Raw genomic sequence first — 15,126 nt, 5'->3', positions numbered from 1 at the left:
TTGGGGTAAATACCCAGTAGTGCAATGGCTGGATCATAGGGTAGCTCAATTTTTAACTTTTTAAGGGACCTCCACACTGTTTTCCAGAGTGGCTGTACCAACTTGCATTCCCACCAACAATGTAGGAGGGATCCCCTTTCTCCACATCCTCTCCAACAATTGTTGTTTCTTGCCTTGTCTATTTTTGCCATTCTAACTGGCGTAAGGTGGTATCTCAGTGTGGTTTTGATTTGGATTTCCTTGATGGCTAATGATTTTGAACATTTTTTCATGTGTCTGTTAGCCATTTGTATGTCTTCATTGGAAAAGTGTCTGTTCATATCTTCTGCCCATTTTTTGATTTGTTTATTTGTTTCTCGTGTATTGAGTTTGAGAAGTTCTTTGTAGATCTTGGATACCAGTCCTTTATCTGTAGTGTCATTTGCAAATATATTCTCCCATTCCGTGGGCTGCCTCTTAGTTTTTCTGACTGTTTCCTTGGATGTGCAGAAACTTTTAATCTTGATGAAGTCCCATAAATTCATTTTATCTTTTGTTTCTCTTGCCTTTGGGGATGTGTCATGAAAAAGGCTGCTTTGGCCGATGTCGTAGAGGTTGTTGCCTATGTTCTCCTCTAGAATTTTGATGGATTCCTGTCTCACATCGAGGTCTTTCATCCATTTGGAGTTTATTTTTGTGTATGGTGTGAGACAGTGGTCAAGTTTCATTCTCTTGCATGTAGCTGTCCAATTTTCCCAGCACCATTTATTGAAGAGACTGTCTTTTTCCCACCGGATGTTTTTTCCTGCTTTATCAAATATTAGTTGCCCAAAGAGCCGAGGGTCCATTTCTGGGCTCTCTATTCTGTTCCATTGGTCTATGTGTCTGTTTTTGTGCCAGTACCATGCTGTCTTTGTGATCACAGCTTTGTAGTACAGCTCGAAATCCGGCATTGTGATGCCCCCAGCTTTGTTTTTCCTTTTCAACAGTTCCTTGGAGATTCGGGGCCTTTTCTGTTTCCATACAAATTTAAGGACTGTTTGTTCCAGCTCTTTGAAAAATGTCCTTGGTATTTTGATCGGGATAGCATTGAAAGTGTAGATTGCTCTGGGTAGCATGGACATTTTAACTATGTTAATTCTTCCGATCCATGAGCATGGAATATCTTTCCATCTTTTTATGTCTTCCTCAATGTCTTTTAAGAGTGATTTATAGTTTCTAGAATATAGGTCCTTTACGTCTCTGGTTAAGTTAATTCCAAGGTAACGTATGGTTTTTGGTGCTATTGTAAATGGGATGGATTCCCTAATTTCTCTTTCTTCGGTCTCGTTATTCGTGTATAGAAATGCAACTGATTTCTGAGCATTTATTTTGTATCCTGCCACGTTACTGAATTGCTCTATAACTTCTAATAGTTTGGGAGTGGCTTCTTTTGGGTTTTCCATATAGAGTATCATGTCATCTGCAAAGAGAGACATTTTGACTTCTTCTTTGCCAATTTGAATACCTTTGATCCCTTTTTGTTGTCTGATTGCTGTTGCAAGGACTTCTAGTACTATGTTGACTAATAGTGGCGAGAGTGGGCATCCTTGTCGAGTTCCTGATCTTAAGGGAAAGGCTTCCAGCTTTTCCCCATTGAGAATAATATTTGCAGTAGGCTTTTCATAGATGGCTTTTATGAGATTGAGAAATGTACCTTCTATTCCTACACTCTGAAGGGTTTTAATCAGGAAAGGATGCTGTATTTTGTCAAATGCTTTTTCGGCATCGATTGAGAGGATCATATGGTTCCTGAGTCTTTTCTTGTTGATATGATGTATCACGCTGATTGATTTGCGAATATTGAACCACGCTTGCATCCCAGGTATGAATCCCACTTGATCGTGATGGATAATCCTTTTAATGTACTGTTGGATTCTATTAGCAAGTATCTTGTTGAGGATTTTGGCGTCCATATTCATTAGGGAAATCGTTCTGTAATTCTCCTTTTTGATGGGGTCTTTGCCTGGTTTGGGGATCAAGGTAATATTGGCCTCATAGAATGAGTTTGGTAGCTTTCCTTCTGTTTCTATTTTTTGAAATAGCTTTAGGAGAATAGGTATTATTTCTTCTTTGAATGTTTGGTAGAATTCCCCAGGAAAACCGTCCGGGCCTGGAGTTTTGTTATTTGGAAGGTTGTTTATCACTGACTCAATTTCTTCATGATTAATTGGCCTGTTTAAGGAATCAATTTCTTCCGGTTTCAATCTTGGTAGTTTATAGGTTTCCAGGAAGGATTCCATCTCTTCCAGATTGCTTAGTTTATTGGCATATAGCTGTTGATAAAAATTTCTAATAATCCTTCCAATTTCAATGGTGCTCGTCGTGACCTCTCCTTTTTCATTCATAATTTTAATAATCTGGGTCCTTTCTCTTTTCTTTTGGATAAGTCTTGCCAGTGGTCTGTCAATTTTATTGATTCTCTCCAAGAACCAGCTTCTAGTCCTGTTGATCTGCTCTACTGTACTTCTGGTTTCTGCTTGATTGATTTCAGCTCTAATTTTGGTCAACTGCTTCCTCGTGCGTGGATTAGGCCTGTCCCTCTGTTGCTGTTCCAGCTTCTTGAGGTGAGAATATAAAAACTGCATTTTAGATTTTTCTATTCTTTTGAGTGAGGCTTGGATGGCTATGTATTTCCCCCTTAGGACTGCCTTTGCAGTATCCCATAGGTTTTGGACTGTTGTATTTTCATTCTCATTGGTCTCCATAAATTGTTTAATTTGATTTTTGATTTCCTGGTTTATCAAGTCATTCCTGAGCAGGATGGTTCTTAGTCTCCAAGTGTTTGAGTTTCTTCCAAATTTTTCCTTGTGGTTGAGTTCCAATTTCAGAGCGTTGTGGTCTGAGAATATGCAGGGGATAATTTCAATCTTTTGGTATCGGTTGAGACCTGTTTTGTGTTCCAGAACATGGTCTATTCTTGAGAATGTTCCATGGGCATTAGAATAGAATGAGTATTCTTTGGTTCTGGGGTGTAGTGCTCTATATATATCTATGAGGTCCAACTCGTCGAGTATGGCATTCAAAGCCTTTGATTCTTTGCTTAGTTTTTGCCAGGGTGTTCTGTCTATTTCTGATAGTGGAGTGTTGAGGTCCCCTACTATTAATGTATTTTTATTTATATGTCTCTTTATTCTGGTTAAGAGTTGGCTTGTGTATCTTGCTGCTCCCCTGTTGGGGGCATATATATTTATAATTGTCATATCCACTTGTTGAATACTTCCCTTAAGAATAATATAGTGCCCTTCTGCATCTCTAACTATAGTCTGTAGTTTAAAATCCAATTTATCTGATATGAGAATTGCTACCCCAGCTTTCTTTTGAGGTCCATTTGCGTGAAAGATGGTACTCCATCCCCTTACTCTCAGTCTGAATGCATCTTTGGGTTTGAAATGAGTCTCTTGTAGACAGCAAATGGATGGGTCATTTCTTTTTATCCAATCTGCAACCCTGTGGCGTAAAATGGGATGGTTCAAACCATTTACATTAAGACTGATTACTGAGAGATATGATTTTAATGTTGCCATGTTGCCAGTAAAGTCTTTGTTTGTATTGGCTGTGACTTTCTGTTCTGTATCACTCTTGGGGCCTTTTTACTTTTATAGAACCCCCCGTAATATCTCCTGTAGGGCTGATTTCGTGGTTACAAAATTGGTTAGTGACTGGCGATTCTGAAATGTCTTTATTTCTCCATCAATTCTGAATGACAGCCTTGCTGGATAAAGGATCCTTGGCTGCATGTTTTTCTCTGAAAGAGCTTTAAATATGCTCCCCCAACCCTTTCTCTCATTCCAGGTCTATGTAGACAGGTCTGACGTAATTCTGATGCTTTTGCCTTGGTACGTGAGAAATTTCTTTGCCCTGGCCACTTTCAATACTGTATCCTTGCATCTAATATTTGCGAATTGCACTATGACGTGACGTGGCGTAGGTTTGTCATGGTTGAGCTTGGGAGGGGTCCTCTCTGCCTCTTGGACACGAATGTTTGTTTCCCTTGCTAGATTAGGGAAGTTTTCAGCTACAATTTGTTCAAATATCTCTTCTAGACCTCTGTTTTTCTCAACCCCCTCGGGGATGCCGATGATTCTAACATTGGATCGTTTCATTGAGTCAGTAATCTCCCGTAACCTACATTCGTGGGCGTGGATTTTTTTAAGACCATCTTCTATTTTCATTTTTTCCTCTATTAACCCATCCTCCAATTCACTAACCCGTTCCTCTGCTTCCGCGACCCTGGCCGTCAGAGCCTCTAGTTTTGCCTGCATTTGGCTCATAGAATTTTTAATTTCTGTCAGATTCGCTCTCATTTCTGTCCTTAGGGATTCTATATTCTCAGTAACCTTTTCGTTAATAGTTTTTTCAATTCTACTCATCATTTTGACCATCGTTACTCTGAATTCCATTTCTGATAATTTGGTTACATCCATATCCATTATTTCTGTGGCAGAGGCCACAGAATCACTGTCTTTTCTTTGCTGGGGGGGGCTTCTCCTTCTTGTCATTCTGATGAAGAGATGTTGTGGGTTTCCAGAGCCCAAATTATTGACTGGGTCCCAGGCCGTGCCCCTTGTTTTATAGGGATCTTAGGGATGTGGGCTTCTTCTTTAAAGATTTTATTTATTTATTTATGTGGCAGCCAACCAGCGAGAGAGGGAACAGAAGCAGGGGAGTGGGAGAGGAAGAAGCAGGCTCCCAGCGGAGGAGCCCGATGAGGGACTCCTTTCCGGAACGCCGGGATCACGCCCTAAGCCGAAGGCAGGCGCTCAATGACTGCGCCACCCAGGCGCCCGGGTTGTGGGCTTCTTGATTTTTCAGCCTGCCTTCTGTGTTCTGGGGGAGGGGCCTGCCGCGCCGATACTCAGGCAGCCATGTTTGGGTAGAGTCTCGGGCGTCCCCTGCGAGGGGGGATGGGGATGGGCACTCCCTGAGCCGGTATTTCCAGGCTTTTGTTCTCTGGCGGCTTTCCCTGGCGGTTTGCTGTGCCTCTTCTGAGAGTCAGAGCAGCAGCGGCCAAATTTCAGCCTCTGTCACAGAACAGAGGGATTGCGGCCCTTTCTCTACTAATGTTCTGGCCACTTTAACTCTGTTTCTGTTGGTGCTGCTCAACCCTGCAGCGTCCCGGGATGTGCGTCCCACACCCGGCGTCCCAGCCCTCACTTCCAGGGCCGGCGCGTCTCTGTCCTTTGTGTTTCTAACGCCGCCAGCAGCCCCGCGCGCGCTCCCGGATCTCCCGGTCTCAGTCTAGATCCAGTGAGCGCACCGGGATTCCGGTGTTCCGCGAGATGCCTGGTGGCGCGCGCACCTGGCTCACGGTCTCAGTCTACTGTTTTGCGGTGCCGTCGGCGAGCCCCGTCCGCTCTCCCGTGCAAGTGGCTACCGCTTCCCGGTGCCCAAACATGGCGGCTCCCTCCCCCTTCCGTTTATCTTCCGATATCTGTGCACAGTTTCATGGCTCCCCGCTTCGTACCTCAATACTCAGCGCTGGAGATGTTCATTTGTAGAGATCCAGATGCGTCTTCCTGCGTCTCAGGCTGGTTCCGTGGTTGTTTAGGCTGGTCTGGTACCTATCCAGCTCGACTCGGGGGACCGGCTGAAAACGGTGTCTCCTATTCCTCCGCCATCTTAACTCCTCCCAATACAGGGCATTTCTGTATGTTGATTTTGTATCATGCCATTTTACTGAATTCTTGTATCAATTTGTGCTCATGTCAAAATCTAGCAATTTTTTGGTGGATTCTTTCAAGTTTTCTATATAGAGTACCATGTCATCTGCAAAAGTGAAAGTTTGAATTCTTCCTTGCCAATTTGGATGTATTTTATTTCTTTTTATTGTCTACTTTCTGTGGCTGGTTCTTCCAGTGCTATGTTAAGTAACAGTGGTGAGAGTGGACATCCGTGTCTTTTTCCTGACCATAGAGGAAAAACTCTTAGTTATACCCATTGAGGATGATATGAGCTGTGGCTCTCTCATATATGGCCTTTATGATGTTGAAGTATGTTCGTCTATTCTTACTTTGTTCGGAGTTTTTATTATGGATAGGTGTTATACTTTGTCAAATGCTTTTTCTTCATCTGTTGAAAAGATCATATGGTTCTTATCCTTTCTTTTATTAATATGAACCATCCTTGCAGCCCAGGAATAAATCCCACGTGATCGTGGTGAATGATTCTTATAATGTACTGTTGGATTCAATTTGTCACGTTATTTTTTTGAAAATTTTGCATCCTCATTCATCAGGGATATTGTCGTTTAGTCCTATTCTTTAGTGAAGTCTTTGTCTGGTTTTGGAATCAGAGTAATTCTGGCCTCATAGAATGAATTTGGAAATTTTCCTTCCATTTCCATTTTTTGGAATAGTTTGAGAAGAATAAGTATAAAGTCTTTTTAAATGTTTGGTAGAATTCACCTGGGAAGCCATCTGGCCCTGAGTAATTATTTATTGGGAGATTTTTGATTACTGAGTCAATTTCTTTGCTGGTTATCCATCTGTTCATGTTGTCTACTGTCTACTTGTTTCAGTTTTGGTAGTTTATATGTTTCTAGGTGTTTGTCCATTTCTTCCAGATTGTCCAATTTGCTGGCAAATAATTTTTCATAATGTTCTTTTATAATTGCTTTATTTTTATGGTGTTGATGTTCTCCTCTCTTACTTGTTGACTTTATCTTTTTTTATTCCTTTCTCTTTTCTTTTTGATATGTCTGGCTAGAAGTTTATCAATTTTATTAATTTTTTTCAAAGAATCAGCTCTTGGTTTCATTGTTCTGTTCTATTGTTATTTTAGTTTCTATAACATTTATTTCTTCTCTATTCTTCATTATTTTACTTCATTATTTTTTTAACTATTTCATCACTACAGTAAGAGCCTCCCTAAAGTCTTTTAGTCTTTTTTCAAACCCAGCAAGTATGGTCATGATTGTTTATTTAAATTCTCCATCAGGCATATTACTTATATCTGTTTCACTTAGATATCTGGCCTGATCTTATTGTGTTTTTTCTTTTGGGATGAATTCCTTCATCTTGGGATGTTTTCTAAGTCTCTCGCTTCTTCTGAGTTTAGAAAACCCTGTTATGTTTCTTGCTCCTGAGAGTAATGGAAGAGGCTCTTCTGTTGGTTGTGGACAGTGTTTTGTCCTTAGCCACAGTTTGGGGAGTTACAAGTAGGTGTGTTCTTGTGGGTTTGTTAAAGGAGACCAGATAGTACTTCCACTAGAACTGAAGCTATGCAGAACTCTCAGGTTGGGAGATGTGGTTTGGACAGAGGTTTCTGCTGGTCTGCTGGGGAAGGGGCATACTGCTTTGGGACTGGGGCAAACTAGGCCCACTAGAGCAGTACTCGTTGAATGCAGGCTATGGGACCATGTAATCTGGTTGGGCAGACAGTGTTGGCACTGTGCTGTTTACTGCACATGTTTCTGCACTTACTCTGAAGGACAGCTGTTGGCAATGGTGCCAGTTAGCTCCTTTGTCCCTGGAGAAGGGTTTCCATGCTCGCTGCTCTCAGGGAAGCACTCTAAGCAGAACGAATAAACTCCCGTGAGTCCCACGCATACTTCAGATCACAGTTCTCAGACTGTTTTCCTTCCGATTGTTTGCCTTTCTTCTCTCTGGGAGGAGCACAGTGCCCTCCAGACTCTATCCCAGCCAAGGGTGCTGACTTTTAAAACTGTAGGTTGTTGTGGGCTGGTGTGGGCAGTGGCTTTGCTGGTCTTCTGGGGGTCATTCTCACAGTGCTGGGACTGAGGGAGGTTTGACTGAGAATAGCAGTTGTACCTACTCATAGCGGGGAAGGACTTAGAGCAAATAGGCTCGGCAGCCAGGGTGGGGGTGAGCCACCCTCAGCAGCTGTCTCTGTGCCTCTGGTGAGAAGCAGGGAGGGAAATCACACCTACTGGTTTCTGTTCAGTGGAGAGGTGACTCTGCAAACATCACCTCTCACAGATACACTCCAAGAAGAGTGAATAGTCTCTCCCCATGTGCCTTCGGTGATCCTCAGATTATGCCATCTATCCTGGGTTCATTGCCTGCCTTCTCCCCAGGAGTCAAGCAGTGCAATCAGGGCTCTATTCCAGCCAGGCCCACTGACCTCTAATACCCCAGGCTTCAAGCCCCACTAGTTACAAAATTCACAATAATCATCCCCTCTCATTTTCCCTGCCAGTGGTTTTGGGGAAGTGTTCTCCTTGTGCATTCTCCCATGTGGGTCTGGTCTCTTTCTCTCTCTCTCTCACATTTCTCTGTGATCAGGGCTTCCACCCTTCTGCAGCACCCCTGATCCATTTCTCACCCAAACTATGTCCCTGCCCTTCCTCCTTCCTTGCTGTGACTTCTTCTCTCCCTCTAGTTGTGAAGTTTGTTCTGTCAGTCCTCAGGTTAATGTCTTGGGTTCAGACTGATTCTCAACAAGATCGTAGTTAATAGGATCCAACAGTACATTAAAAGGATTATCCATCATGACCAAGTGGGTTTCATCCCTAGGATGCAAGGGTGGTTCAACATTCACAAATCTATCAGTGTGATAGATTATATCAACAAGAAAAAAGCCAAGAATCATATGATCCTCTCAATAGATGCAGAAAAAGCATTTGACAAAATACAGCATCCTTTCCTGATGAAAACACTTCAGAGCGTAGGGATAGAGGGTGCATTCCTCAATCTCATAAAAACCATCTATGAAAAGCCTACAGAAAATATCATTCTCAATGGAGAAAAGCTGGAAGCCTTTCCCTTAAGATCAGGAACATGACAAGGATGCCCACTCTCGCCATTATTATTCAACATAGTACTAGAAGTCCTTGCAACAGCAGTCAGACGACAAAAAGGGATAAAAGGCATCCAAATCAGCAAAGAAGTCAAACTGTCTCTCTTCACAGATGACTTGATACTCTATAGGAAAACCCAAAAGAATCCACCCCCAAACTACTAGAAGTTATAGAGCAATTCAGTAATGTGGCGGGATACAAAATCAATGCTCAGAAATCAGTTGCATTTCTATACACGAACAATGAGACTGAAGAAAGAAATTAGGGAATCCATTCCATTTACAATAGCACCAAAAATCATACGTTATCTTGGAATTAATTTAACCAGAGACGTAAAGGAGCCATATTCTAGAAACTACAAATCACTCTTGAAAGACATTGAAGAAGACACAAAAAGATGGAAAAATATTCCATGGTCATGGATTGGAAGAATTAACATAGTTAAAATGTCTATGCTACCCAGAGCAATCTACACTTTCAGTGCTATCCCAATCAAAATACCAATGACATTTTTGAAAGAACTGGAACAAACAGCCCTTAAATTTTTATGGAATCAGAAAAGGCCCCGAATCGCCAAGGAATTGTTGAAAAGGAAAAACAAAGCTAGGGGGAACCCAATGGTGGAATTTAAGTTGTACTACAAAGCTGTGATCACAAAGACAGCATGGTACTGGCACAAAAACAGACACTTAGACCAATGGAACAGAATAGAGAACCCAGAAATGGACCCTCGGCTCTTTGGGCAACTAATCTTTGATAAAGCAGGAAAAAACATCTGGTGGAAAAACACAGTCTCTTCAATAAACGGTGCTGGGAAAATTGGACAGCTACATGCAAAAGGATGAAACTTGACCACTCTCTCACACCATACACAAAGATAAACTCCAAATGGATGAAAGACCTCGATGTGAGACAGGAATCCATCAAAATCCTAGAGGAGAGCATAGGCAGCAACCTCTATGACATTGGCCACAGCAAACTTTTTCATGACACATCCCCAAAGGCAAGAGAAACAAAAGATAAAATGAACTTATGGGACTTCATCAAGATAAAAACTTCTGCACAGCCAAGGAGACAATAAAAAAAACTAAGAGGCAGCCCATGGAATGGGAGAAGATAATTGCAAATGACACTACAGATAAAAGACTGGTATCCAAGATCTACAAAGAACTTCTCAAACTCAATACACAAGAAACAAATAAACAAATCATAAAATGGGCAGAAGATATGAACAGACACTTTTCCAATGAAGACATACAAATGGCTAACAGACACATGAAAAAATGTTCAAAATCATTAGCCATCAGGGAAATTCAAATCAAAATCACACTGAGATACCACTTTACGCCAGTTAGAATGGCAAAAATTGACAAGGCAAGAAGCAACAATTGTTGGAGAGTATGTGGAGAAAGGGGATCCCTCCTACATTGTTGGTGGGAATGCAAGTTGGTACAGCCACTCTGGAAAACGGTGTGGAGGTCCCTTAAAAAGTTAAAAATTGAGCTACCCTATGATCCAGCCATTGCACTACTGGGTATTTACCCCAAAGATACAGACATAGTGAAGAGAAGGGCCATACGCACCCCAATGTTCATAGCAGCATTGTCCACAATAGCTAAATTGTGGAAGGAGCCAAGATGCCCTTCAACAGATGACTGGATTAAGAAGTTGTGGTCCATATATATGATGGAATATTACTCAGCTATCAAAGAGAATGATTTCTCAACATTTGCTGCAACATGGACGGCACTGGAGGAGATAATGCTAAGTGAGATAAGTCAAGCAGAGAAAGACAATTATCATATGGTTTCTCTCATCTATGGATCATAAGAAGTAGGAAGATCGGTAGGAGAAGAAAGGGATAAAGAATGGGGAGGTCGGGCGCCTGGGTAGCGCAGTCGTTAAGCGTCTGCCTTCGGCTCAGGGCGTGATCCCGGCATTCTGGGATCGAGCCCCACATCAGGCTCCTCTGGTGGGAGCCAGCTTCTTCCTCTCCCACTCCCCCTGCTTGTGTTCCCTCTCTCGCTGGCTGTCTCTATCTCTGTCAAATAAATAAATAAAATCTTTAAAAAAAAAAGAATGGGGAGGTAATCAGAAGGGGTAATGAAGCATGAGAGACTATGGACTCTGAGAAACAAACCGAGGGCTTCAGAGGGGAGGGGGGTGGGGGAATGGGATAGGCTGGTGATGGGTAGTAAGGAGGGCACGTATTGCATGGTGCACTGGGTATTATATGCAAGTAATGAATCATAGAACATTACATCAAAAACCAGGAATGTACTGTATGGTAACTAACATAACATAATAAAAAATATTATTATATTAAAAAAAACCAGAATGATTTGATAGTTATCTAGTTGTGTTTTAGGGAGGAGAGGAGCCTGGGGTCCTCCTACCAGCCACTGTCAGCTGCCCCAGCCCTGGCCAGACCATCTTACTACTGATTTAAATCTCAATTGATAATGAACTCAGTACCTTTCACATTTTTAGATAATTTGAATATTTAGAAAGATCTGTTTTGCATCACTGCCTCTACCCAAATGGCATTAAAATAGGTGACTAGAAAACAAGAGAGTCTACTTGACATTTCCTGTAAAAACATAACTTAGCATTATTCATAATTGTTCTAGATAGGACATAAGATGGGGACACAGCAAAATGGAAAGTATGAGGGGAAACAATGTATTTTTTTCATGATAGTTTTTTTTCTGCAGGCAGCTGTACTGAACTAAAGATTCACTTTGAAACTAAGGTAAAACAGATGCCAAGAGAAGCATCTCCTGGAGAAGGAAAATCAAGGCCTAAATCTTTAGCTTCTAGAGGCAAAAGTATAACAGGAACTCTCCCAAATAATTTGAGATTTAATGAACCGATGTATATTATTGAGCCAAATTATACATGGAAATAATCAAAGGATGACAAATAAAACAAACTGCCTCCCTTCACCATTTTCATTTCTTTTCACACAAGCTCCTATTTATTGTCAAATTATATCGCTTTTCCCTATTTCTTGCCTTGTAACATAACCAAGAATTTTGGTCTCATGATTTCTTTTTTTTTAGATTGTATTCATTTATTTGTCAGAGAGAGAGACAGAGAGAGAGAGCAGCAGAGGCAGAGGAAGAAGCAGGCTCCCCACTGAACAAGGACCCCAATGTGGGACTCAATCCCAGGACACTGGGATCATGACCTGAGATGAAGATGGATAAGTAATCAACTGTCCCACCAGGCATCCCAGACTCATGATTTCTTCACACTCAGTTAACTTTCAACAATTTTATTATTAAAAAGCAAATACATGAAAATAGTATATAAGAAATACATGATATGAAAAATAAAAATAAAAACCCATATTCTTATGGACCTTTGCTTTTGGAATATTTTTTCAACATTTGATGCCATCTGCCTGCTTTATTATAAATTTCACACTAGGGAGGCCTGGGTGTCTCAGTTGGTTAAGTGTCTGCCTTCAGCTCAGGTCATGATCCCAGGGTCCTGGGATTGAGTCCGAGTCCCACATCTGGCTTCTGCTCAGCAAGGAGTCTTCTTCTCCCTCTGCCTGCTCTGTTTGCTGCCCACAAGATAGCTTGTGCTCTCTCTCTCTGACAAATAAAATCTTTTAAAAAATAAATTTCATACTAATTTAGACCTTGCTGTCATTCTGCTTTGTTGTGTTTATGTATGTGGTCATGAAAATCTCTCTCTCTGTCCATCTTATTTTATTTACATTTATTTCATTTTGTGGTTAGATCTTGGTTTCTCCATCTTATCACTCTTTTTTGCTCAATGTCATTATAGTTTTTACTTTTTTTTGACATAGGCTAGCTTTGGTGAATGTAAAAATAGTGAACACGAGTGATATTTTAGTGAAACCTACAGAATAAATAAAAGTTGAGGTAGAAGTGAGCTATAGGAAACATTTTAAGAAGCAATAAAAATACATTGACATTGGTTAAAAAAGTGTGTGGGTGTTTTAAGACAGGAAGAACTTTGGGGATAATGTCTTCACAGTGGACTGATTAATAATAACCTCATTCTCCAAAATAGTTAGAAAACTAAAAGTAAATCTTAAAAAAAAGTTATACATGCATACTCTAACAATAGTACTTTATAATTTTACTTCCTGTAAATACTATTGTTAAATATTTAAAGCTATGTAGTTTGATAGGTTTTAGAACTTATTATATCTCTATTAGTTATAATACACCTGGCATCTTATTGAAAATGCCCTAACAACTAAAACTTCTAATAAGTGCTTTTCATTGGTGGTTTGTCCCAAATTTTTAGGGATATATATGTATCGTTTGATTTCTTAATATTAACCAATGATAAACATAATCAATTCAACTTTCAAAAAGATTAGAGGCAATGCATTCCTGTGAATGCATGCTACTTTTAGAGTCAATTTTCCACTTGGTTCTTAACATATGGAAATGTTACTCAACACCACCTAATGGATTCTGATCCTAAGGCTCAATCTCCCACAGACTTATTTGCTTGGAAGGTGTTCTGGATGCTGCTGAAGAGGATGGGGCTTCCAAAGTCAGTCACTTCTCTCAGCTGCTGCTTCAGAAGCAGAAAATTATAAACTACAGTCAGGTCTTAATGCCGCACACCCCTGAAGACAGCTCTGCACTGAGAGTTTAGAAGTCATACCGTTCATCCTCTAAAACTCACGTTCACAGTTAGTTTGCTGGCTTCATTCTCCTTTACCAGTAAGGTATATAGTATTTAGTAGCAAAAGAAAGTTATCAACTCTATTTCTGTTAAGTGATGTATTTTGGTATCGGGGCATTTGACATAAGGCATAGGTGGAGATGTGCAGCTGCCATGCAGAGTAATCATGCCCAGGACCTGGAAGATCTTAGTTCATAGGCATGCCTGAAGGCCATGTTTGACTTTAGGAGAAAGCCCTGTTGCATGGAGAATTTGCAGAATGCTTTCTGTCTTTATGTCAGAAACGTACTTCCTGAAAACTATTAGCTAGGTCTTAGCAAAGAAACAGCTAAAACCCAAGGAAAATGCCCTTTTATTTTTATTTATTTGTTTATTATTTTTTTTTTAACAAAGTGGTATTGAAAGACCTCACCTGGTGTAACTGGCATAGAGGTGGATTTCAACTGTTATTACTACATACTTCTAAGAAGAATTTTAAAGCATCAGATCATTGGAGGCCCTTGAGGTGCACAGATCAATGTGGTTGATATGAAAAGACAAAACAAAACTTCTTTTGTTCCTGCTTAACATTCACATCTGAGGTTAAAGAGGGCATAGAGCTGCTCACTGAATTAAATAAATAAGCTCTTTTAAAAATGCTCTTATAGTTTTTGCTGTAATTATTGGAACAGATGAATTTGACTTTGATGCTTTAGAAAGACTACACACAAATCTATTCAATATTTTAAACATGCCTCTATGTTTGTGTCTTAATTTTTATTATTTAAAGAGTTCGTTTCTTCAGGCAATTTAAAGAGATCACAGAAAATAAGTAGAAGTGTGATATTTTCAAATCATTCATATCTCAATTTTTAGGTATTTAGATTTAATGTAATATATGTAGCAATCTGGCCATCCTTAGGATGTTTGTTAAAAATAGGATCTAAAATTTGGACACATTTTGACATTCTCTACTATTACTATATATATGTAACAGTTAGGAACTTACTTTCATTCTACAAAAAGAAACTTTATGAATCTTTTCAGGTATAATATGGATATTTTTGTTTTTATCTTCATAGTTTTTAAATTTTATTGTTGAGTATCTCCTAATCTCATAAGATTTTTAAAGGCTGTTTTTTCTTTTTCTTTTTTTCAATCTTCGTGGTACCTGCTAATCTCAGGTTTAAACTGATCCTGAAAATGTATATAAGATTTAGCATTTGAGTTTTCTATGACTCTTGTCTGACACAGAGTAGGGTGCAGGAGTTAATGAGATACTGACACCAGTGGAAACTGTGTGTTGGGGGGATATCTAATGTCACATGATCATTGGCTATCTTTCCTCTGACATGGTCTCTTTGAGAGTCAGTGAAACATACCAGCAAGTACCTCCTCAGGTCAAAGCAGGGGTGAAAGGCCCGCAGAGCCAGGACATCGTAACTGTGTTCCCGACCAAGCTATTTCTCCAGCTGTGAAATCCCAGGGCACAGACGCAGGTATTGCAACCAGCGAGCTTGTGTGACCCATGCCTGTGCTGTCCCATTGTGGAGCAATGAGGGATAAAGTAGAAGTTGCTGCAGGAAAACTCTGTAGGATGTTGGGAGGGTTTTGGAATGTTGCAGAAAGTAACTGACTTTGGGATCCATGTTAATTCATTGTACAAATGAAGACAGGAATGGATCAGAATG

The 15,126-nt window shown here is 40.4% G+C and overlaps 1 protein-coding gene across 1 annotated transcript in view; it reads left to right on the top strand.

Moving 5' to 3' along the window:
- LOC148107767 (natural killer cells antigen CD94-like) overlaps positions 1-15,126 on the top strand; it is a 64,392-nt gene that overhangs the window by 36,149 nt on the left and 13,117 nt on the right. The gene's annotated exons all lie outside the window — the stretch shown is intronic.

Source organism: Ursus americanus, chromosome 25 (genome assembly GCF_024610735.1).
Source record: "Ursus americanus isolate L20-20 chromosome 25, mUrsAme1.1.p, whole genome shotgun sequence".
Taxonomy (NCBI): Eukaryota; Metazoa; Chordata; class Mammalia; order Carnivora; family Ursidae; genus Ursus; species Ursus americanus.
The sequence above is the reverse complement of the archived record's forward strand: the minus strand, read 5'-3'. Positions and strand labels throughout refer to the sequence as shown.